Below are 23,795 nucleotides of genomic sequence, written 5' to 3' on the forward strand. Positions count from 1 at the left end.
GTATATATATAGGAATAGAGCGACTGGCCGTCCGGCATAGATTGTGGAGAGAAAGTGAGTGTAGAGTGTTAGACCTATCAGCTTTTATAATAAGTGGCTACGTGACAGAATGTAGAACGAAAAGTATTCACTAATTAGAAATTAATTCGAGGGAAGGCTATAAAAGGAAAGACGATCTAATATTAGAAGGTAAAGTTTATCTAAGCCTACCGAAATATAACTGGAGTGAGATGAATTCAGTTCTTAATAAAATAAAATTTAATAAGATAATTGTGAACAATCTTTACTGTGACACCCCCCACCCACGTTTAAAATATACTCTTTAACCATTATGCGAAAGATAGATTTTACAAACGGAAGTAAATTTACTATCATGATACTCTAGCATTAATCCATTGTTATGATTTGTGCTACAATTAAATTATTTTATAACTAGACATGGAAATGTTTATATTAACGTAGGTATATGAATGGGCGACAATAACAATGAAAGATTGTGATTACAAATCATTGTGATGAACGACATGATGGCAATGTGATTACAAATCATTGTGATAAACAATAGTGATGGTAATGAAGCATGATTTAAGTCGATGACATGAAGGTAATTTTCTGAATGAAATGAATGAAAATGTAAATGGAATATTGACATTTCAATTATTAATCATAAATGAGTGAAAATTCATAACAATAATAGATAAAGAGATTTCCCAAATCATGAATGGGTATGGTATATATATCCAAACAATACTCAATGTTACATTAAGTTGGGTCATCATGTTTACAAATAAAATTATCGAATTTGTGTGTTCTGATTTGGCATAGTTTGCGAGGTAACTAACAGTATGCATGGGAGGTTAAGTTATACCCTTCTCACGTCATTACACTAATCGAGAAAGTAGGTCGGCGTGAATATTTTCACAACCTGGTATGTGAGAGATACTGAAAGTGTAATTTTGCAAAAATAGACTCCACCTTAGTACTCTACTATTATTCATTTTGTTATTTCTTATGTACGTGAGTGGTTTATGGTCCGTTTCGACCACAAACTCTTTTAGCAGTAGATATCTGCTGAATGTCTTTAAAGCAAAGACGATGGCTAGTCCTTCACGCTCTATTACAGAGTATCGTGATTCTCTGTCCAATAATTTTCTGCTTGCATATAAGCAAGGCATTAGAGTTCCCTCATGCTCCTGTAATAGTACACCTGCGATGCCCTTATCAGACGCGTCAGTTCTTACAACAAATTCTTTTGATATGTCGGGTAATTTAAGAATTGGTTCTGAACAGAGTAATGCCTTTAATTGGTTAAAGCTATTCTGACACACTTCTGTCCAAACAATTTTGTTCGGTGACCCATTCTTTGTCAGATTTGTTAGCGGTGTCGCGATGTGCGCGAAGTTGTAAATGTATTTCCTGTAAAAATTTAGGAGCCCAAGTACTTTGCGTACTTCTTTTTTTGTCTTAGGTGGTTGCAATTGTGCGATTTTTGTTTCTTTTTCTGTCTCGGGTGTCTGTGTCCCATGACCAACGGTATGATTAATCCTGTATTTGAAGCTTCGATATTAGTAAACATAGGTTGCGACACTGTGTCTCTATCAAAATACTTTTTTAGCATATTTGCATGGAATGTCTTTGTTGTGTTGTAAATTTTAATCTCGTAATTAACATTAGATTTTACTGCTGTTATTTTGAATGGTCCTTTCCATGTAGCTAAAAGTTTACTCGAGTCATCGGGTAAGAGTATTAGTACTTTGTCACCAATCTCAAATTTTCTTGATTTGCTTTTTCGATCGGAGTATTCCTTGTATTTCTCTGCTTTTTTAGTGACGGATTCCTGTGCTAGCTTACATGTATCCTCTATTCTGTCTTTCAGGTTTCTTACATATTCGTAAGCAAACATAATTTCGTTATTGTCCTCCTCATTCCCTTTACAAATGTCGGCTACTATATTGATCGGGCCGCGAGGTGATCGTCCATACATCAACTCAAATGGGGAGTAGCCTGTAGATTCTTGGGGTATTTCTCTATATGCAAATAGGATTGCTGGTAAGTATCTGTCCCAATCATCTGGTTTTTCTGCTGACACTTTTCTTAACATATTCTTTAGAGTGCCATTAAATCTTTCACAAAGACCATTTGCTTGGGGTGGTAGGGAGTTGTGAATGAGTGTTGGATTCCCATGAGTTTCATGGTTTCATGCATCATATGTGATGTAAATTGGGGTCCATTGTCCGACAGTATCTCATTTGGTATGCCTATTCTGGTAAAAATTGTCATCAATGCTTCAGCTATGTGATCCGATGTAGTTGATTTCAATGCTATCGCTTCTGGCCACCTGGTTGCGTAATCGACTAGTGTTAGTATGTGTGTATGGTTTCTATCTGATTTTGTTAAAGGGCCTATAATGTCAATTGCAACTTTTTGAAAAACTTTTTCAATAACTGGGGTTGTCTCTAATGGCAATCTCGGTATTCTGCCTTTTGCGACTCTTCTTTGGCATGTGTCACACGATTTCACATATTCTCGGACGTCTTTAGTAATTCCAGGCCATGTGAAATTCTCGGATATTCTCTTCAATGTGGAAGAGCTCCCAAGATGTCCAGAAGTTATTGAATCGTGCGCTATTCCAAGGATTTTGTTTCTGTAAATACTCGGCGTGACCAGTTGTTTAGCTATTTTGTTTCTTTTCCTATGTAACCTGAACAGAATATCTTTTTCAATGATGTATTCAACTTTTGATTTCGTCCCTTTGTTTGCGATATTGAAATATGAAGTTAAAGTCGGGTCCTTTTTCTGTTCTTCAATGAACCTGTTCCTGTCAAATTGTTGTGGTTCTAGAGAAATAGTCATTGGCTTCTCTGTTGTCTTAGTCATCTTTCTTGTTTCTGCTAGACAAGCTGTTTCTTGGGTTAATGACCATTCTTTTACATCTGTTGGGTTGTCTTTAAGACCTTTTATATTGCCAACAATAACATCAGCGACGGGGTTGGGAAGTATACAGCATTCCACTATTCCTGTATAGTATGGGGTTTCTATGTACACGTTAGCTGTTTCAAATGTTTCGACTGTGCCACTGAATGTGATGCATTGTACCGTTTTTCCAGTTTTGTCTTCGTCATTGATCAAAGATGCTTTTATTCCTACTGTACTGCATCCTGTGTCTCTCAATATTTTGCAATCAGTTCCATTAGCTTTGCCTTCACAAAAAAATAGCGATCCTGATTTGTGAGTTTGTGTTAAAAGTGACATACCTTTCACGCAATACACATTTATATTTTCTCCTGACATTATTCGTGTCTGATTATTTACACTGGTTTGGAGTGATGCATTTGCAGTTTCTTTCGGATATCCCACGATTTTGTAACATTTGTCTGCTGTGTGGCCTTTCATTCCACAATATTGACATTTAATTATAGGTTTGTTGGTTTTCTTATACTCAGTATTATTGTCAGTGCTATTTCTTGTTTTGTTTTGATAGGGTCGGCTATGGTCTCTATTGAACTGTTTGTTCCATGGTTTGTTACTATGATCATCTTGTTTCACTTGCGTGTTCCGAGTGATTGATCGGCTCGTTCTATTTGAGTACTGAACTTTAGGTGTACCTGGACTCTGAGCAGCGGCAGCGTAGTATGGTTCCTTCAATGTTCTGCTAAGGGGTGTCAATGGATGTGCGCTGGTAAAGTTTTCTGCGTAGATTTTTAATTTGTCCAAGTTTTCTGGCTTTCTCTCTTTAAAGAATGCGACTAAATCTGGGTTGCAAGCTTGATAGATTCGATTCTTCAGCGTGAGATAGTAAAGGCCTGCAAAGTCGTCTTGTTTTACGTTTGCCAACTCAAGCCACCGATTTAGAAATTGAGTAATTCGGTTCACGAATGTATTAAAGTCTTCTCCACTTTCCGGTTTTGCAGTGTGAAACCTTTCCTGGTAACCATCTTCCGTTAATCTAAATCTTTTTAGTAGAGCGTCTTTAATTTTTCCATAGTCATCTGCATCTTCAGTTGTTAAGGTATAGAAAACTTTTAGCGGTTCTCCGGATAAGCAGTTAATCAAGGCTGTGGCCCATTTGCTTTCTGGCCAACGATAACCTTTAGCCTGAACTTCGAATCGGTGTAAGAAGGATTCTAGACAGTCTGAGCGTTCATCGTATGTTGGCATGCGTGGAAGTTTCACGAAAAATTCATCACTATTATTATGTTTTCTTTCATGACCGGTTTTTGTTTTTTCAATTTCCAGCATCATTTGGGTCCTTTTGGTTTCTTCTTCTGCTAAAGCTATTTGTCTTTTTAGTTCCCTTTCTTGGACTCTTTCTTCTCGTTCTTCTCTACGTATTCTTTCTTCGTGTTCTTTTTCTTCTCTACGAATTCTTTCTTCGTGTTCTTTTTCTTCTCTACGAATTCTTTCTTCATTTTCTTCTCTACGAATTCTTTCTTCGTGTTCTTTTTCTTCTTTACGAATTCTTTCTTCATTTTCTTCTCTACGAATTCTTTCTTCATGTTCTTTTTCTTCTTTACGAATTCTTTCTTCATGTTCTTTTTCTTCTTTTACTTTCTCTTCGCACCATGAAAATATTCTTTCCTGGGGTATTTCTAAGTCCTTTGCGAGACTTAGTATCTTTTATATGCTTCCATGTTGCAATAAATTAGTTACGATGTTTTATATATATTGTATTGACAGGATACTGTTACTGACTGTTTTATTTATTTACACTTACTGGAATGAACTGTTCTATTTTTAGAAATCTCTCTCTCTTATTTCAACTTATTATGTATGTTGAATTTGATGCCTTTTATCGTTATATCTTATAAAGCAATGTGTCAATACAATGCGTAGTTATGACTTGAGTCCATAACAATGTGTCAATCGCGTGTACTCTAAACTATGTTACTACGAAAAATGTATCACCAATGTGTGTGACTCGTCGTTAGTTTGTGTACAATTATTCGCAATGACGCTAATATACTAGAGTGTGATAACAATAATAGGATGCCAAAATAATCCCAAGTTATCTATCACTAAATATAACACGACGGCTAGTAGACTCCTTTTATTATTATTTAGTTTTTAAAGACTCACTTTTCAGAACATAATATATAAGTGGTTTTCGGTAACAGTAATATGCCAAAAATGCATTTAAAACAAATCACTATGCAAAACAAATCACGATGTCTATAGTTACTATGTGATGCCCAACTCATGTAAAAGAGAATAATGAAGGATATATTTACCAACTCAGTTCGTGGCTGGGACCTCTCTCTTGTTCAATGGTTGTTCAACAATTGTAATTAGGCATTGAAGAGTGTTTAGCAGTGATGTCTGAAATACAAAACAATAAAATATCGTAAGATTTACAATAGTTCCAAAATGTGTTCACAACACTGAGTGATTGGATGATAGGTGAATGAATCGTAATGGAATGTAAACATATTGAAAACAATTCATGAATGAGGAAAACAACAAAATGAAATGAGTGATATAATAACAAAGTGGACAAGGAATGAATGAATGAATGAAAAACTGAGTGAATAGATGAATGAATGAATGGATAATGTATGAATGAAAGAATGAAGGGAGGAATAAATGTATGAATGATTGGATAAATGAGTGAATAAACGAATGAATGGATGAATGAATGAATGAATGAATGAATAAATGAATGAACAATGAATGAATGAATAATTTATAAATGAATAAATGAATGACGGAATGAATCAATAAAATGCTATTCAATTTGAATGAAAGAATGAATGGATAAATTGCTATTCCATTTAAATGAAGAAATGAAAAGGAAAAAAAAATCAATCCTGTAAATAGGGAGTTCAATTAAAATATGATCAAGTGGGGCAATTAAGAGTTTTACAATTTAAACTTTAAGGTTAGATGAAATAGATATAAGTAACTAAATAAATTCAATTCTTTATATGTGTCCCCTCCAAAATGTCATGGTCTCAAGTGAGTAAAGAGCTACTCGACTATGCATAAAGATCTATGTAGAATGAGGCCCCAGAATTTACTAGTTACTATAAATGAAAAACAATTAACGATTTGTTTACAATGAAATAAAAATAATGATGAAATTTAATTAAAAGAGATAAACAGTGATCGTGGCAGTTACAAATAGAGATATGAATATTTTACGTAACTTATGATAATATGTCAGGTTCATAAGTTTACGTTTCCAGGCAGTTGATGGGCTTGGATGATCTATCCCTCTGATAACAGGATTGGACTCGTAAAATTCCGCTTCCAGGCAATTGGAAAGAGGTTATAGTGTAGTACAGCGGGCTTGGGTTTGATCCTTGAAGATTATACAATCAAAGTTAAAAGCTCCGGCGTCTTAATGGTGTAGATATAATATCTACAAAGTCCCAAAAGATAAAAATCTTCCAGTATATATATAGGAATAGAGCGACTGGCCGTCCGGCATAGATTGTGGAGAGAAAGTGAGTGTAGAGTGTTAGACCTATCAGCTTTTATAATAAGTGGCTACGTGACAGAATGTAGAACGAAAAGTATTCACTAATTAGAAATTAATTCGAGGGAAGGCTATAAAAGGAAAGACGATCTAATATTAGAAGGTAAAGTTTATCTAAGCCTACCGAAATATAACTGGAGTGAGATGAATTCAGTTCTTAATAAAATAAAATTTAATAAGATAATTGTGAACAATCTTTACTGTGACACATTATATCCTTTACATTAAGACTCATGCCATTGCAATTCTCTTTCTTCTAGTGACTGTGAAGCGCAGAAAACTGTTGGTTTGGACACCATACTCGACACGATAGCCTGAGCAGGACAGTACTACAGGACACAGTCGAAGGCCAGCACAGAAGAGGGCACCAAAGGAAGATGTGCCTGGACAATATAAAAGAATGGACAGATGTCGGTTCCGGAGCTGCTACATAGGGCTAGCAACAGGCAGGCATGGAGAGACTATCTTCTGCTTCACACAAGTCGCACCGACGACCATCCGGTCATGGAATTGAGTGAGTGAGTGACTGACATTATATCCGGCTGGTGGATGCTGTGAATATTTTATCTAAGAGCATCGCATCAATTATTTTTGTGGTAATGTTGAAATGGTTTAGATTGGTTGTTGTTTAACTGCTTTTTTGATTTTTATGTTGGTTGATATATGTTGTACCTAAAATTAAGGTTGGAAAATAAAATGAATTTCATGGCTTTAAAAAACACTTATTAAACAATAATTCAAATAGTTATTCGCACTTATTGATAGCTTTGTAAAAGTATTTTTAATTTCTTCTGATTCTGGCAGAAGAGACGGTTAAAATCCAAAACATTCCAAACAATGTATTTTGTTCTTTACTAGATTTGCTTTATCAATTAAAAAATATTTTTCACAGTTCACATTTGCTCGCAGCCTAGTATTCACTTTGCACTTTTCTACTTATTTGCTTTATTTAAATAAATTTTGTTGTGGCTGTCGTGACTTTATCAATCTTTTTTTTATTCATTTCAGAGGCACTCATGAGGATCTTGTGTAGTATATTAGAATAACATTCCAAACAACTTTTTACAAATAAACAATGAAAATGTTTCCTTTGTGTTTCTTTTTTATTTATTATTCTTTTTGTAAGTTTTTCTGTTTTTTGACAGGGGGGTCACCTGGGTGAAGTTCCTGACCTCCCATAATGGGTAGGAAGGCACTTACTGTGTCTACTTTCCCCATGTATCCGTTTTCAAGCATGCTTTCTTTCTGTCTTGGAATGAGATTACTTGGTTTTGTCCTGGTGCTGGCCAGGTACTCTGGCTGGGAAGGAAACAGTCAAATGTATAGTTAGAAGATGATTTTTATCTTGTAAATCACCTGTTTTGTACTGTATTATTTTTGTTTTACATAAATATTTGTAAACATTTGAGTGTCTTCCTCTCAGTGGGGACCTGTACTTGTGACAGAGTTAGACATTTAGGTAGCCTTTAGGTAATCTCAAACCAAGTACACTGATACATCTGTTCCTAATTCCCCTTAGTCTTACTTTTTCTTGTGTGCTTTCAATTGTCAATCCATAAAAAAAAAAAATTTCACTATCTCATTTTCTTTACTGGCGCTGATCTAAATGCGTTGCAAGCGCCGTAAAACCCTAAAAAATAAAAAAAGAGCCTGTCACTCTGACTGTTCTTTCATGTTGACTTTTTTCTCTTATTCTTGAGATCTATTGGTTTGTCATACCCTTGGTTGATGCCATTAGCCAAGACGGAATTTCTGCGTCTTCAATCCAACTGTTTCTGTTTTCCAACATGTGTTGTCTTTGTTTTGGAATGAAATTACTTGGTTTTATCCTGGCCCTGGCCGGATACCCTAGCTTGAGGGAAAAAGCCAAATGAATATTTTTGGGAGATTATATTTTTTGTCTTTTACACTGTTATATATGTATATATTGATTTGTAAACATTTGAGTGTATTCCTTCCATTCGGTTGTGCTCGTGCTGGGATGAGACTTTTAGGTGTCCTCAGACTAAGTACACTGGTAGTCTGCTGTTGGAATCTAGACATCTGTTCCCTATTTAAACCATACCTCTTGTCTTTACTTTTTCTTGTAAGCTTTCAATCCCAAATCTACTTATCTCATCTTTTTTTAATGGCGGTGAAATGATCTAAATTTGTCGCAAGCGTTGTAAAACCCTTAAATATCTAAAACAAAACAAGACAGTTGTCATTTTCTTGAAATATTTTTCCTTTATAAATAGTTTCCTCGTGAAGTATCGCGTTTTATTCAGTGAGCATTTTGTAATATTCGAGTGTATCCCTCATGTATCCGTGTCTGATGGGACATACCTGTGGAGTTATCACTCAAGTTTATTAATCTTCGTATATAATTCTGTGTCTACCTCAATTCTCTATTTCAATATGTTCATTTTTGGGAGCTTTTATGCAGTTCCAAGTTTCTAATCAAAATTTTTTTAATCTCTCGCCGTCCTTTTAAATGATGTTGAGACGATTTGCATCTCAGTTGGCCGATGGATTCCATATTGAGCCATAGCCTTGCTATAACTTCAATTTTCTTTTATCAGGGGCAGGATCTTTGGCCTCCTATGATCGACGGGGAGGCCAACTTTGCTGTGTCTCTACTTGCGCAGTTGGTAGAGCGCTCGCTTCACATGCAAAGGGACCGGGACTCCCCCTTGTCCACCCAACAGTGATTGGGAAGCTTAGTCTGTTAGATCTGGTGGAAAGTACTTTACGATAGATAGCATCCTATCCAAAGGGTAGCAATTGTTATTGTCCATTTCACGCTATAAAAACTGGGATATAATCCTGCTTCAAGGGCCTCATGACTTTTTACTATATCATTTATAAAGTGCAATATTGACTAAAGGTGCACAGAGTGCTTTACAAGGGGTCCCAAGCCATCAGCAATGCTTAAACATGTTGGACGGGACATGCCGTCTGTTTTGGCAAAGGTACTAAAATGTTTGAGCTTTTAGACAGTGCAAGATCCACTAAACATGCTCAAAATGCTTCATAATGTGGTATAAGACAAAAGCAACTTTTTTTTTTAGACGAGACATGATGCCTGTGCGGCGCTATTACAATTTTACTCACTTGAGATTTGAACAAATATATTATATTAACTTGGTCATGCTGTCCTGTATTTATCTTGTTGTTATATCAATATTTTTCCTTTCAGTATTGGTAATGTGGCCCACTTGGGAATTCAGATCACAGCAAACTATTACTTATCCCGTGTTATGAACCTATGGGTGAGGTGTGAAGAAAATGGGACTCATGAGCGAGAATATTACTTTTCTGAGAATATCCGTGATAGGAAAGGGGGGGGGGGGGTATTTTGATTAAAGGCAGACATTAACAAATCTTTACAAAAAAAAAAATAAATCCAAAAGTTTCCCCCCTTTCCCAAAAAAAAAGGTTCCCGGTAGGACCACAGTGAAATCAAATAGTCTCATTCCAGATCAAGGACACAAAGCCATCTGGTAAGGATAAATTAGAGGCATAGACTGAAGTGCAAAGTTGTGGACTGATTGAGACTCCATTGGCCATGGGTGGACCAACGTTATCCGCTCTTAGGGGAATTCCACCCACCGCAAAAGATGATTTTCAACAAATTGTGTACACACTGAAGACATGCAAAAACCATGATCTACTATTTTTTCTTACATAAAAAAGTCAAAAGCCACTGATACTAGTTGTACATTAAAACTCATTAAAACTACATATATATATATCCTTTTAAAATATAAAAAATTGAGCTTTATACAGCGCAATATCTGCTAAATGTGCTCACACGCTTTACAAGGGTCCCTGGTCAACAGCAACATTTAACATGTAGGACGGGACATATATATATAGTCGCGTCACTCTAATCCAGAACTCCACAATCCAGATGTCTCCATTATCCAGACAGGTTGCCTAGGGATGGATTTTTTTTCTTCTTTATTTGTACACTTTAAAGACTGATTCCACTATCCAGATGTCTCAGTAATCTTGACAAAATGTTGGAAACATAGGTTTCGGATCGGAGAGACATTACTGAATATTCCAACTGAAATCCAGAGTTCAAGTAGCAATGTAGGTGCTTTGTTTGATTTCATTTATATTTGTAATACAAGCAATCTATGTATAAATCGAAATAAGAATAACCTTTCTCTTTTTCTTCAATAGTGTTGTCAACCTTCGGCACAGTTTTTTCCTCATCCCCCGTGTCTCCCACATTTTCCTCTGGAATTGACAATGGAACATAAACCACAAATAGTACTTTTGCCATGCTTTTCTATTTCTTCTCTTTAATCCTTGAAAACTGGAAAAAGAAGAAAAGACAGACACATCAATTCATGCCATATCTTTAAATAAATAAAATATTGTTGTGAATGTTTGACTTAAAATTTGATGTGTGGGTCAATGCGCAGTATTATGTAGGGATTTTGAAAATGGAGAAAAAATAATTCAGTTTTATAGTGGAAACAGTCAAAATTATCAAATATCAGGGGGTTTCTTTTGGTTAGTTTCAGAAACTACAATCATTTTACAACATAAAAACATAATAATTAAGCATAACTATTTCATATAACTAAGGCATTGTATAAATTTAAAGTTTTAAAATGCTACTCTCAGTGACTCTCAAAACGAGAATTTACTTTCCTTCAGATAGCTGCCCTTTCCTATGTTTAATGATACTGAGTTGGTCCTTCACATGTAAGATATCATCACAGCAAAGGGCATGTGTTTTTCTATCTCATAAAAATATAACACATTCCTCAGTTTCATTTCATGTTTCAACCATGAATGTTAAAAACTATAAGCAACATTTAATGAACCTTTTCCCTAAAAACACTTAAAATGAAGCTTCTATTGGTCAAAGTTGATCACATGCAACTGTCACCCATTTAAATTTCCATGTTGAAGGGATTTGCGTGTGATGTGTTGACAAGATCAGTTCTTGACGCACATGTGTATCAGGAAATGTGTGTGTGTGTGTGTGCGTGTGTGTGATTGTTTGTCTGTGTGTTTGTGCATTTCGATACACACTACAGTCCACTCCGGTTAATCGCAACTCGGTTAATTGCAATTTTCAGTTAATCGCAACATGTCCCAATAAAAGTCACTGGTTAATTGCAACAAACTTCGGTTAATCGCAACAAATTTTCGACCTCAAAAAGAGGCAAATTCAAGGAATCAATCAAACAAAATCTCATGATTAGATTTCATCATGGGTGAAATCATTTCACGATGAAGAATCGAAAGTGGGCGGGGTTTAATGCTACAGTAGTGTGTCACCACTCTATTAGGGACAAAAGAGAGCAGGGCTTTGCAGTTCGGGTTTGTGCGGTCATTTGTGACCATTAGATATGAGGTGAATAGGCTGGGCATGGTTTAGACAACAGGCAGACGATGACAGTTGTGAGGAGAGACTGAGTGATGATATCCTTTGTTTTGTGATTGACAACTTTGTATTGTGACCAACGGGTTTGGTGAGAGCTTATTGTCTCTCATCACGGCTAATCTCTTGGACTCTTACAAATGTTGAGAACAAAAAGTGAAAGTGAATCCAATCTTAAAAAGTCGGCTTGCCTCAAAGCTGTTTTTGCTTGTCAAAATCTATACAGGGCTGCCATATATTTTTTATTCCAATCAAAGTGCTGTCTGTGGTGGACTCAGAACAATGTTTACAACAACTAGTTTAAGTTTACATTATTTGTGTTGAAATTGCAACATTTTTGCTGATCCCAAGGTGTTGTAATTATGCAGAGTGGACTGTATAGGTTTTTTTATTTACTTTGTTGAACTACAATTGGTTAATGAGTGATGCAAGGTTATCTTGTGACCAAAATAAAAATAAAAAATAAGTGGTAGACTTGGACCCGTGTAGCAAAAGAATATATGAATTGTATTTGAAAGGTGATTTAACCCACTTGACTCTCTATCCACAAAGACTTTTCTGTATAAGTTCATATATATATGTTATATAATTTTCCACCAATTTTGGGGTATACATTTTGCTTCATTGTTTTGATAGTTATTTTAATCTCTGATTCGGATGTTGTTGGATCTAGTTTTGTGGAAGTCTTATAATAAAGTATAATTTATAAGAGGAAGACAGGAAAAGAAATTTGAAATAGTAGGTTAGTGGTCGGTCAAGAGACAGACAACACTAAGATTCATTCTAAAAACAATCAAACCTGCAATTACCATAAATTCACCTGACTTAGTGGTTAGAATGAATAAATCATAAAAACAAAAGAAGATCAATAAAGTTAACCTAGTGAGATTTTTATCAGGTGCGTGGACTATGGACCGATTTGCTATGTGGAAATACCAGTTTGACGTATTCAAAATGGCAAAAACTTGCATTTTAATGGTGCCATTTGGCTTGAAAAAAAAATAAAAAATAAAAGCAGGAGTTGGCATTTTTGCACTGTTTATTTTCTTTTTACCAATTTGAGACACAAATTACCACTGGCACTTTTCTGATTATTTGGATTTTTCCACAAACTAGTTTGGCATTTTGCATAAAATTTATCTGTCAAGCGTCGGTGTATAATCAGCAGCCATGATGCTGTGATTATTCATAGACCCGTCATGTTTAATCACCAGTGATTAACGACAGCCTTATCAAAATTTATTATTATCATTATTATTATTATTATTATTTATTATTATTATTATTATTATTATTATTATTATTTATTATTATATTACTATTATTATATGCTTGGGCTGCGTTCTTTAAACCGAATGGCATTTTGAGAAATTCATAGAGTCCGAACAATGTTATGCCTGCAGTTTTCAGTATATCTGCCTCTGCAATCGGTGTCTGGTTGTAACCGCGTATGAGGTCAATTTTTGAAAATATTGTTTTCCCTTTAAGATTGGTGTTCAAATCTTGGATGTTAGGGATAGATATCGGTCATCTTTTGTAGAACTGTTTAGTCTATGATAGTCTCCGCATGGCCTCCAGCTGCCGTTTGTTTTTAAAAAAATGTGCAATGGAGATGACCTGGGAGATGAAGAGTGAGAACGATGCCGAGGTGTTCCATTTCATAAAATTTTGCTTTAGCGGCAAGAAGTTTTTCTTGATCCAGTCGACGCACACGTGAATGTACAGTTGGGCCAGTGGTCGGGATGTGATGGTTTACACTGTGTTTGTTTTCTCGGAATGCTGGCACCAGAAGAGTAGGACATTGTTCTAAAATGGCCTCGTATCGGGAATGTATTTTGTGAATTCCAATATTCCGGTGGCGGGTGCTGTGTGCGTGTACGACCCTATCTCAGCCGAGAGAAACCAATTTCTCATGGCATGGGAGAAATTAACGATAATGGTGAGAGATTTGCAAATTTCTGTGCATTCAACAGTTTGGTGATTGGAGGATCAGTGTTCCCCCATAAGAGGATCCACAAAGCAACTTGGGTCTCACCAGATATATATATATATATATATATATATATATTATATATATATATATATATATATATATATATATATATAACTTTGCGAAGAATATGTTTTAGTTTATGGATATCAAGTTCTGATTATTATTTTCTTTGGATCGTGGATATATGTATTAGCTATGCAAAATTCCACTGCAATATAGTACACCGTTATAAGAATATCCACTACGTAACATAATGGATTACGTCATATGTCTGTTGATTACCATGTGAAGAAAGTTGAAGAGTTGATAACGTCCCTCCCTTTAATTGATGCTATGGACTTTGGTAAAATACTCACAACATCTGTCAGCCTAATGAATTGTACCAACACACAGAACTGCGTGTAACTTTTTACGTTTATTTAGTCTGATTGATATAATTAGTGAGAACTAATCATTTAAATGGAGGTCTAAAAACAATGATAAAGAGCGGAATGACTTCAACTTCATTCCTTCTACATATCCCAAGCAGCGGAATCGATCATCGTCATTGTTTGTGAGCATTTATCACAATATTTTGACACATTGATGAGGGAATTGGATTCAGTAGTCTGATGTCACGCTGCCCGGCAACGGCGGCCATCTTGGTTCTAAACAAAGACAATCTGTACTTTTTATTCTTCATGCTGGCTAGAACTTTTCATATGCCTTGTGATCAGAATGTGTAAAAGTCAAAACATGATCAAATTTATGTGTTTCCCCCCCCCCCCCCCCCCCCCCCCCCCCCTCTGGATACGCTTTTATGCTCGCCGGAGAAATATTTCATATGGCGTCCGCCATTGTTCCGATAGTTTAGAGCCAGTGTTACTTAGTTACCATGCGTCATTAGGAAGGAAGTGACGTTACGACTGTTGAAGAGTATTGCATGGAGCCACCTGACACCATGTATTTCTTAACGAAGTGGTTATTCAGTATGATACTGAATAGTGAGTGATGCTCAGGATATGTGGGGCTGGTTGGTTTACATGACATCAAATACTTGACTCGGGTATGGTTGATAAGTTATCACCAATTTTTCTCTCTTTAATAACACAAACGCAAAAGGTCGTGAGTTCTTTAAAACGATTCATTACGGGAGAGAGGAATCTCATACTATTTATAGATATGTTTAGGGACACACTTCGGGTTGTGAATGGTTTTTACACATGTACAATGGCATTGGGTGAGAAAAACAAAAATGAAAACAAAAAACCGTGTTCCCCCACCCGTGAAAAAACAAAAGAAACAAAGAAAAGAGAATAATTTTCACTTTATCACCTCAAATGGAGATGCCAACCTTAGGAGTAAAGATGGACTTTTTTAAATTGATGGTGTGCGTTTAGCTAAAATACCCACAACATCCGCCAGCAGGATATAACTATGTGTAACCTTGAACGTTTATAGCTTAATTGATAAATTTTAGTGAGAACTCGTCACAAAATGGCTGGCAAAAAATAATAATAAAGAGCTGAATGACATCAACTTCGTTCCATCTACAGCTCGGGATCCCGATAGCTTAGTTGGTAGAGCACGCGCTTCACACGCAAAGGAACCGAAATTGATCCTGGGCATAGCAAACTAGAGCGGGCATTGATCCGGGTGAAGTCGAGGTTAGTTTCTGACCTCCATACCCACTCAGCAGTGATTGGGTAGCTGGATACGTTAACAACTTTTTTTTTTTTTAACTTAAACTTTTATATAGCGCTGTATCCACTAAACGTCCCCAAAGCGCTTTACACCGGGTCCCTCGCCAACCACAACACTTAAAATGTAAGCCGACACATGACGCCTGTTAGGCGATATTACACTTTTTCAGACAGAGACAACGCTGCTAAAGACCCGCACTCATTTTACAATTGAGTATGCTATGGTGAGAGAATACGAGTAGAGAGTTTTTTTTTTCAAAAACTCAACAATGCGCCGCTAGAACCGGTCTTGAAGTTTGGACCTTTGGGTCCGAAATCGAGTGTTTATTATTATTATATTATTATTATTATTATTATTATTATTATTATTATTATTATTATTATTATTTATTATTTATTATTATTATTATTATTATTATTATTATTATTATTTATTATCCACAATAACATCATCACCAGCATCACCATCAGAGTAAAAAACAAGAAGCCGAAAAACACAGCAATATTATTACGTCTTCCAATCTAATTTGAAGTTTAATATCCAGGTTAGGAGGCTATGTCATTTTTAAAGAGAAAAAAAAAGCCAATGCGTGATAGTCATGTGAAATTCGCAATGTTGACATCTCTGTGAAAATTGACAATCGACAGCTTGTAAAAATGTTAATATCAACAACAAATGAATACAAGTCACTGATTACTACACACGGATGTGGATGTGTACGTATTAAATTTCTGTCCACCATTCTTTCTTTTCTTTTCAGGTTGGAAGGACGTGTGGTGCTGGCTGGCGGTCTTCATTGGAAAGATTATGCGGATTTCTTAGCTGGGTGGGCCCCCCTGCCGTGGATTTCCAAGTCTTCAATTCGATGGAGCTGGTGATGATGATGTTTTGTAAGTAAAGTATAATTTTATTATGCTTTCTTACTTTTTTTTTCATAACCAGAGCCTGAATCATCCATTTTATGTTTTGTTTTATTTTATGTTGTTTACATGGCAGCCGTGGTTTCCTCCATCCCACACCCCCTTCTGTTTGCGCGTATTTAGTTGGGGTTTGGGGTACTTTGGGTGTGTCGTCTTCTATCGTAGCGATCTATTCTGTGGGTGGTTGGTTAATGGTGCCCAGTCTGACATGTGTTTTTTTCTATTTTTCGGATGATTTATGGGGATGGTTGTGATTTTTTTTTCTTTTTTGTATATTTTTTTTATGTGTGGTGGTGGTGGTGTGATGATGGGTGGTGTGGTGGTGGTGTGTGGTGTGATGGTGGTGGTGGTGATGGTGTGATGGTGGGTGGTGTGATGGTCGTGGTGAGGTGGTCTTGGTGAGGTGGTCGTGGTGAGGTGGTCGTGGTGATGATGGTGATTTTTTATGATTTGCTATGTACTAACTATTTTTTTCTTATTTTTCAGGAGAAGGCCGTGGTCTGTCTAACCCGGATGCTTGGAGTGGTGGTATTATGTCTAATCATTTCCCATGCGTTCTTTTTCAGGAACTGAGTTACCATTTAAAATGTGAATCGCTGCTAGATGGCTACAGTGTGGTGTGTGAACCCCTAAGTTTTATGAAGTATTTGGAAGCGCAATGAGCATGGTAAATGCTTGACTTGCGCTATTACTTCATGGGAAGTGGATGGAAGGTGTGCATCACTGATGGTGGACTAGGTCCCTGTCTCTGTTTACAACCCCTTCTATTGTGCACGGGCTAGTGGTTTCTTTCGGGTTCTTTGTGTTTCGTCTTCTATCTAGGACTACTCTGTAGACTCTGTACGTCGTCGACTTGGTCTGCTGGGTGGTAATCGCTTGAAGTCCAGTATTAGGGGTTGTATGTCACGTTTACTGTGGCCATTGGCGACTCACTGTGCATACTTGATTGCAAAGATGGTAGCGGTTGCCCAGAGTGCAATTTCTTTTGTACATTGGGCGGGTGGTGGAGTGGTTCGATCTTTGATCGGATCCGGGCGGCCTGCTAAAGTAGCCATTTGTCATGGTGGAATTCCGTAGTCGCACCTCCTCGCCACGTTAATGTGGGTGTTTCCCCGATAATGGTGAGACATGGAGCAGGCTGGGTTATAATTCACTCAATCCTAGAGATTTTTGCTACCGTTCAAAATTGGAAAAAATGCATTAAAAATGAACATGTACATACTTTTTTTTATTCAACTCTTATTAACATGAAAATAACTAAAAACGTTAGCTTTGATACTACGTCTATAATTTGTCTCATAAAAATGTAATAAATAGGCATGGGGTAAAAGTAACCCCGGTAAACTACGGATATCGTCAGTGTTAGGGTTGAGTGAGTTAGAGCTGGAGCGGCACGGGACCGAAAAATCAGGCCTGCCTTTGAACATTTAAAAATTCGTCATTTTTAGGAGATATAAATCGTATTCTTTTTATTTACCTTTTAAAAATCATTTTATTCTGAGATCAACGTTCATTTTCAATTAATCTTTGACTTAGATATGCTCATGAACTTCTGAAACTGGAGCCACAATTTCGTAATTTTACTAATTTAATTGTTCGTAGTTGTAGGCAGGTCTGCTTTAAGCTGGCGGTATATAAAACGGGATCTCGGCTCCTGGGAAGAAAGGTGTCACAGACCTGGCCAGCTGAGACAAAAATGTAAATAATGGATTATAACGCAAATTTTTTTTTTTACTTTACAGCCCCATCAAGACTGTTTAAGATGGTGAAATCTAATCATTCATAATACAGTACTGAAGTTTCATTATTCTCATGGAGCACCAACTTGGTAAGTAGTGAGAATCAATTTGGTCAAAGTTTCAACATTGTATTATGTTATATAATTCTATACATTAAAATGCTTCTATGTGATCTTTTGGCATGGCACCCACCTTCAGAACAAAAGGTCCAGGGTTCGAGCCCCGCTCTGGGCAGCACATAATTTTGTCCTTGGAAATGGGTCACAATCTCAACTTACTCAGATGTAAGATGAGTACCTGGCCGTTAACAGCATTGCCTCTGTCTGAAATAATTGAATGGCTGTCGTGTATTGTCCCATATTGTTAAATATTTTTGTTGGAAAAGGACACCTTTTTACGCCATATCTTTGAATTGATCCCAAACACTGTTTCTGTTCCAACTGTAAAATTTAAAAGTAAAGACCTCCGCATAAGCGTAAAAATGTTTTTGGCTAACTTTTGTTGGCAATTCTGTCTTCAGTCTAGGCTTGAAATAAGAAATTTATACAGGATATCTAAGGTATCTTGAGGAAGAAAGAATGCGGGGGTTGCCTGTACTCTGATATCAAAAACATTTAATATTTTGGTGTTGAACTATGTACATAGTTGAATATTATACAGATCATCTTGAACTCATTCCTTTTCTAGACAGGAATTTAAATTCAAACGACGAAGATGATGATGATGAGATTAGATGGTGATTATAAGACGTATCTCTGACATATTGATTCTATTCTTTAGTGGGCCCACTTTTCAAGAGCCATAAAAATATTGCATTTTTATATGGTGTAGTTTCTCAGAATTTACACTCTTTTAACAATTGCGCACAAACAGGATTTACCTAAAACATTGACAGAATGGGTGTTTAATTGCAGGAGGTCAAGTATTTCACTTTGCCGAATTGAACATTAAATGTTATGGAAATATGTTGACATGAACAAATGAAAACAAATCACTTATTACTATAGTCTAATGCATACATACTATTTTTCTGTCCCTCAATCTTCATTTTCAGCTTGGTTTCCAGATTTGGAATGTTTTGTGATTTAAGGATGGAGCTCTCTCTACGACAGTTATGTGATGTTTGGTGAAATTAATTCAGAAAGATGATGTGCATTTGACAGCTGGATGGGACAACCCAACCGTAGATTTCCAAGTACATCAGTAAGATGGAACAGGTTGTGATGTTTTTTTAAATAATCATAAAATAAATAAATGACACAAAATTCCCTTCATTCACCCCGTGGGGGAAAATTTTTCTCAAGGGACTATTACAAGGGAAAATGGGAACAACCCAGGCCGCAAATTGAGCTTTGGCAAGGTGACTTCAGGTTAGGAAGCAAAGACCGTACTGCTGAGCCATGACATAGACATTAGGTGAAATAAGTGTTGTACACCAATTCTTGAATATAATATTCATTTATTTTTTCTAATTAATTCATCACGATTTTTATCTTTCATAACCAAAGCCTGATTCATCCGCTTTATTTTTTTGCTTTGTTTCTATTTTTATTCATTTTTTTGTTCACATGACAGCTGATGTAGGTCCTTCTCCATCGACATTTGCCATCTCTCTTGTGTGCATAATACATTTAGTTGGTTCTTTGAGGGTTCTCTGGATTCTGTCAGCTTCTATCGTAGCAATCTATTCTGTAGATGTACGGATACTTTGACTTGCTCAGCCTACATGTGTTCAGTAATTTATTTTTTTTAAAACAATTTTTGCGGATGATTTATGGGAATGGTTTTGATAGTTAAGCGTGATGTATTGAATTGAGTCTTGATGACATGCATAATCATTAAATCTTAAGTTTAAAACATTTGATTAATTTTAAGTGCTATGCATTTAAATTAATTATTAATTCGATATTATAATATTGGTGTTTGTATAGTATGTTTTGCAAAGTATTAAATGTTTATCGTTTTTTTCAGGAAAAGGTTTATATGAAGGTAATCATTTGTCTCGGACAATTTATACGAATTGATTTTTATGAGATATTCATTATTATGGTCTTGATGTTTTACCATGCATTATTCATTTACTTCTTCAGGTAATGATCCTTTATCAAAATGTGAATCGCCTTTAAATGACTACATGGTTGGTGTGTTACTCCATTGTTGTATTGTACAATCAAGTCTTTATTTGTTCCTGTTTGTAAATTATAAAGCATTGGAACATAATGAGCATGGTAAGTGATTGAAATTCTCTATATCAATGTTTGCTTTATATGAATCAACTGAACCAGACCTGTGCATCACTGATGGCCATAGGCTAAATAAATGCTGAAATGCTGAAGTGATTTTATATGTCATCAGCCATTATCACAGTTCTCATCTGCTTGGAGATACTGTTCATTACTGGATATATTTCCATTAATAAAATAATTACTGATCCTTTTTGTTAATACAGTACTTCCTCTCCCCCACCCTCTCCCTGGGCTGAGTGCCTGGAAATAGTCAGGGAGTGAAAGTGCTAAATGGTGGGGAATATTCAGATTAGTTAATAATGCTAAGTAACACTCGAACCATCAATTGATTGTAAATGTAGAATTTCCTGAGTCTCCCATTCTTTTTAACTGGCATTGAAATGACGACTTAAGTGTCTCAAGTGCGGCAACATCCTTAAAAGTAAAAACGAACTACCTGAGTAACACTATCTAAATGTTTTTTTTCCACAGAATTATGAAAGTCTTTCTTTTCAGTAACCCTCATGCAGAACACAAGCTGCACAGTAAGTATTTAAAGGGAAATAAATCAGAAGAAAAACACAATTATTAAACAAGTTATATTAATGGTAACAAATCGATTTGATCATCGTAATTATTTTTACTAAAACAGCCATAGAAAGTCAATGTTGTATTCTTATAAAATGCGAGCCTCAATGGTTTTTTTATTCAATATACTGTTTTCAACCTTGGTAAGTCATCTTTTAAAATGTTTAGTTGAATTAATCTCATCGTTTTATTAACATTTATAATTGATTTATATATTTTTACTTTTGACGTAATCATTTTTGATAACATAAATTCTTGCTCATTCAATTATTTATTGTCAAATAATAAGTACACGTTGTTGGTAAGTCATCTTTTAATAGTTGACCTTGGTAAGTCATTTTCTTTTAAAATTGTTATTGACCATTCTTGATAACCTAACTTATTTTGTTGTTGTTTGTATTTGTTTTCTGTTTTTCAATCACTTAAAAACTGTTTTAACACGAAGGTGAGCGTGAATTTGTCTTTTTCAAATTCTTGCCTTTAATTCACACTACCATTCCCATTTAAACCATTCTTTGTTTTCTAACATCTTTTATTGTTAAGGAGACGCGAGACCTGTGCCTGGTTTGGTATTACTGTTTAATCTTTATGATTAATAGTGTAACATATACCTCCTAACTGTTATCATTCTTATTCATTGTTTTCATTTATGTTTATAATTCCCATGTCTAATTTATAGTTTAAAATTCAAGTTGTTGTGATGACCGTTAATTTCAGTTTGATTTTTTCCCTTCCAGGCTTCACACGAATTTAACAAAAGATAAATGGTGTATTAAGTTACCTGATATCTAGGGTACAAAAAGATATGAATCGGTAAGTGGTACACTAGGATTGGTTTGAAAACTAAGATATAATAATATATTCATAGCATGTATTAACATAAAGATATGAACCTCCACATTAATGCATATACATAGAACGCTGGGTGGGGATCCTGACCTCGCATAGCGGGCAGGGAGGTACATACTTATTTACATGTTATATTTGATTTGTTAACATTTGAGTGTATTCCTCTTAGTGGGGACCTGTGCTTGTATCTGGATGAGACTTTTAGGTGATCTCAAACTAAGTACTTTGATGGTGTGCTCTTGGAATCTACATCTGTTTCCTATTTGAACGAATTCCCCTTTGTCTTACCTTTTCTTGGGTGCTTTAATTGAATTCTATAACTTTTTACTATCCCATTTCTTCCTTTTTACTGGCGCTGATATGACCTTAATGTGTTGCAAGCTCCGTAAAACCCTCAAAAACAAAAACAAACAATACATAGAACGAAATTGACGTCACTCAACTCTTCGTTATTGCTTTTAGACAGTCATTATAATGAATAGTTCTCACAGGCATGCACTTACTTGCTGGTCTGATAACCCATTTTATTATGGGCTAATTGTTATAATAATCTCAAAATATGAGAGAAAACATTGTACATTACAAGGTCTATAATTGCATTTGGATGTCATACTGCATATATGTAAATGTTGGTTCTCACTATATTATATAAATTAGACTAAACTTTTGTACTCAGTTTTGTGTGTTGGTACATTATATCCTTTACATTAAGACTCATGCCATTGCAATTCTCTTTCTTCTAGTGACTGTGAAGCGCAGAAAACTGTTGGTTTGGACACCATACTCGACACGATAGCCTGAGCAGGACAGTACTACAGGACACAGTCGAAGGCCAGCACAGAAGAGGGCACCAAAGGAAGATGTGGCTGGACAATATAAAAGAATGGACAGATGTCGGTTCCGGAGCTGCTACATAGGGCTAGCAACAGGCAGGCATGGAGAGACTATCTTCTGCTTCACACAAGTCGCACCGACGACCATCCGGTCATGGAATTGAGTGAGTGAGTGACATTATATCCGGCTGGTGGATGCTGTGAATATTTTATCTAAGAGCATCGCATCAATTATTTTTGTGGTAATGTTGAAATGGTTTAGATTGGTTGTTGTTTAACTGCTTTTTTGATTTTTATGTTGGTTGATATATGTTGTACCTAAAATTAAGGTTGGAAAATAAAATGAATTTCATGGCTTTAAAAAACACTTATTAAACAATAATTCAAATAGTTATTCGCACTTATTGATAGCTTTGTAAAAGTATTTTTAATTTCTTCTGATTCTGGCAGAAGAGACGGTTAAAATCCAAAACATTCCAAACAATGTATTTTGTTCTTTACTAGATTTGCTTTATCAATTAAAAAATATTTTTCACAGTTCACATTTGCTCGCAGCCTAGTATTCACTTTGCACTTTTTCTACTTATTTGCTTTATTTAAATAAATTTTGTTGTGGCTGTCGTGACTTTATCAATCTTTTTTTTATTCATTTCAGAGGCACTCATGAGGATCTTGTGTAGTATATTAGAATAACATTCCAAACAACTTTTTACAAATAAACAATGAAAATGTTTCCTTTGTGTTTCTTTTTTATTTATTATTCTTTTTGTAAGTTTTTCTGTTTTTTGACAGCGGGGGTCACCTGGGTGAAGTTCCTGACCTCCCATAATGGGTAGGAAGGCACTTACTGTGTCTACTTTCCCCATGTATCCGTTTTCAAGCATGCTTTCTTTCTGTCTTGGAATGAGATTACTTGGTTTTGTCCTGGTGCTGGCCAGGTACTCTGGCTGGGAAGGAAACAGTCAAATGTATAGTTAGAAGATGATTTTTATCTTGTAAATCACCTGTTTTGTACTGTATTATTTTTGTTTTACATAAATATTTGTAAACATTTGAGTGTCTTCCTCTCAGTGGGGACCTGTACTTGTGACAGAGTTAGACATT

The 23,795-nt window shown here is 35.7% G+C and overlaps 1 long non-coding RNA gene across 10 annotated transcripts; it reads left to right on the plus strand.

Annotated features, from left to right (window-relative positions):
- Positions 1-13,204: 13,204 nt before the first annotated feature.
- LOC144958113 (uncharacterized) lies at positions 13,205-23,424 on the plus strand. Of its 10 annotated transcripts, XR_013642346.1 has the most exons (10): positions 13,205-13,800; positions 16,298-16,427; positions 16,944-16,985; positions 18,200-18,285; positions 19,251-19,413; positions 20,287-20,424; positions 20,914-20,966; positions 21,747-21,822; positions 22,602-22,859; positions 23,347-23,424. It is a non-coding gene; the product is annotated as an uncharacterized LOC144958113 (long non-coding RNA). The 10 variants fall into 10 exon arrangements; XR_013642343.1 differs by lacking the exon at positions 16,944-16,985 and having other exon boundaries at positions 21,727-21,822; XR_013642339.1 differs by lacking the exon at positions 16,944-16,985 and having other exon boundaries at positions 22,602-22,933.
- The last annotated feature ends 371 nt before the right edge of the window (positions 23,425-23,795 follow it).

This window comes from Berghia stephanieae, chromosome 1, assembly GCF_034508935.2.
Source record: "Berghia stephanieae isolate SIO BIC M18660-M18661 chromosome 1, UCSD_Bste_1.3, whole genome shotgun sequence".
NCBI lineage: Eukaryota > Metazoa > Mollusca > Gastropoda > Nudibranchia > Aeolidiidae > Berghia > Berghia stephanieae.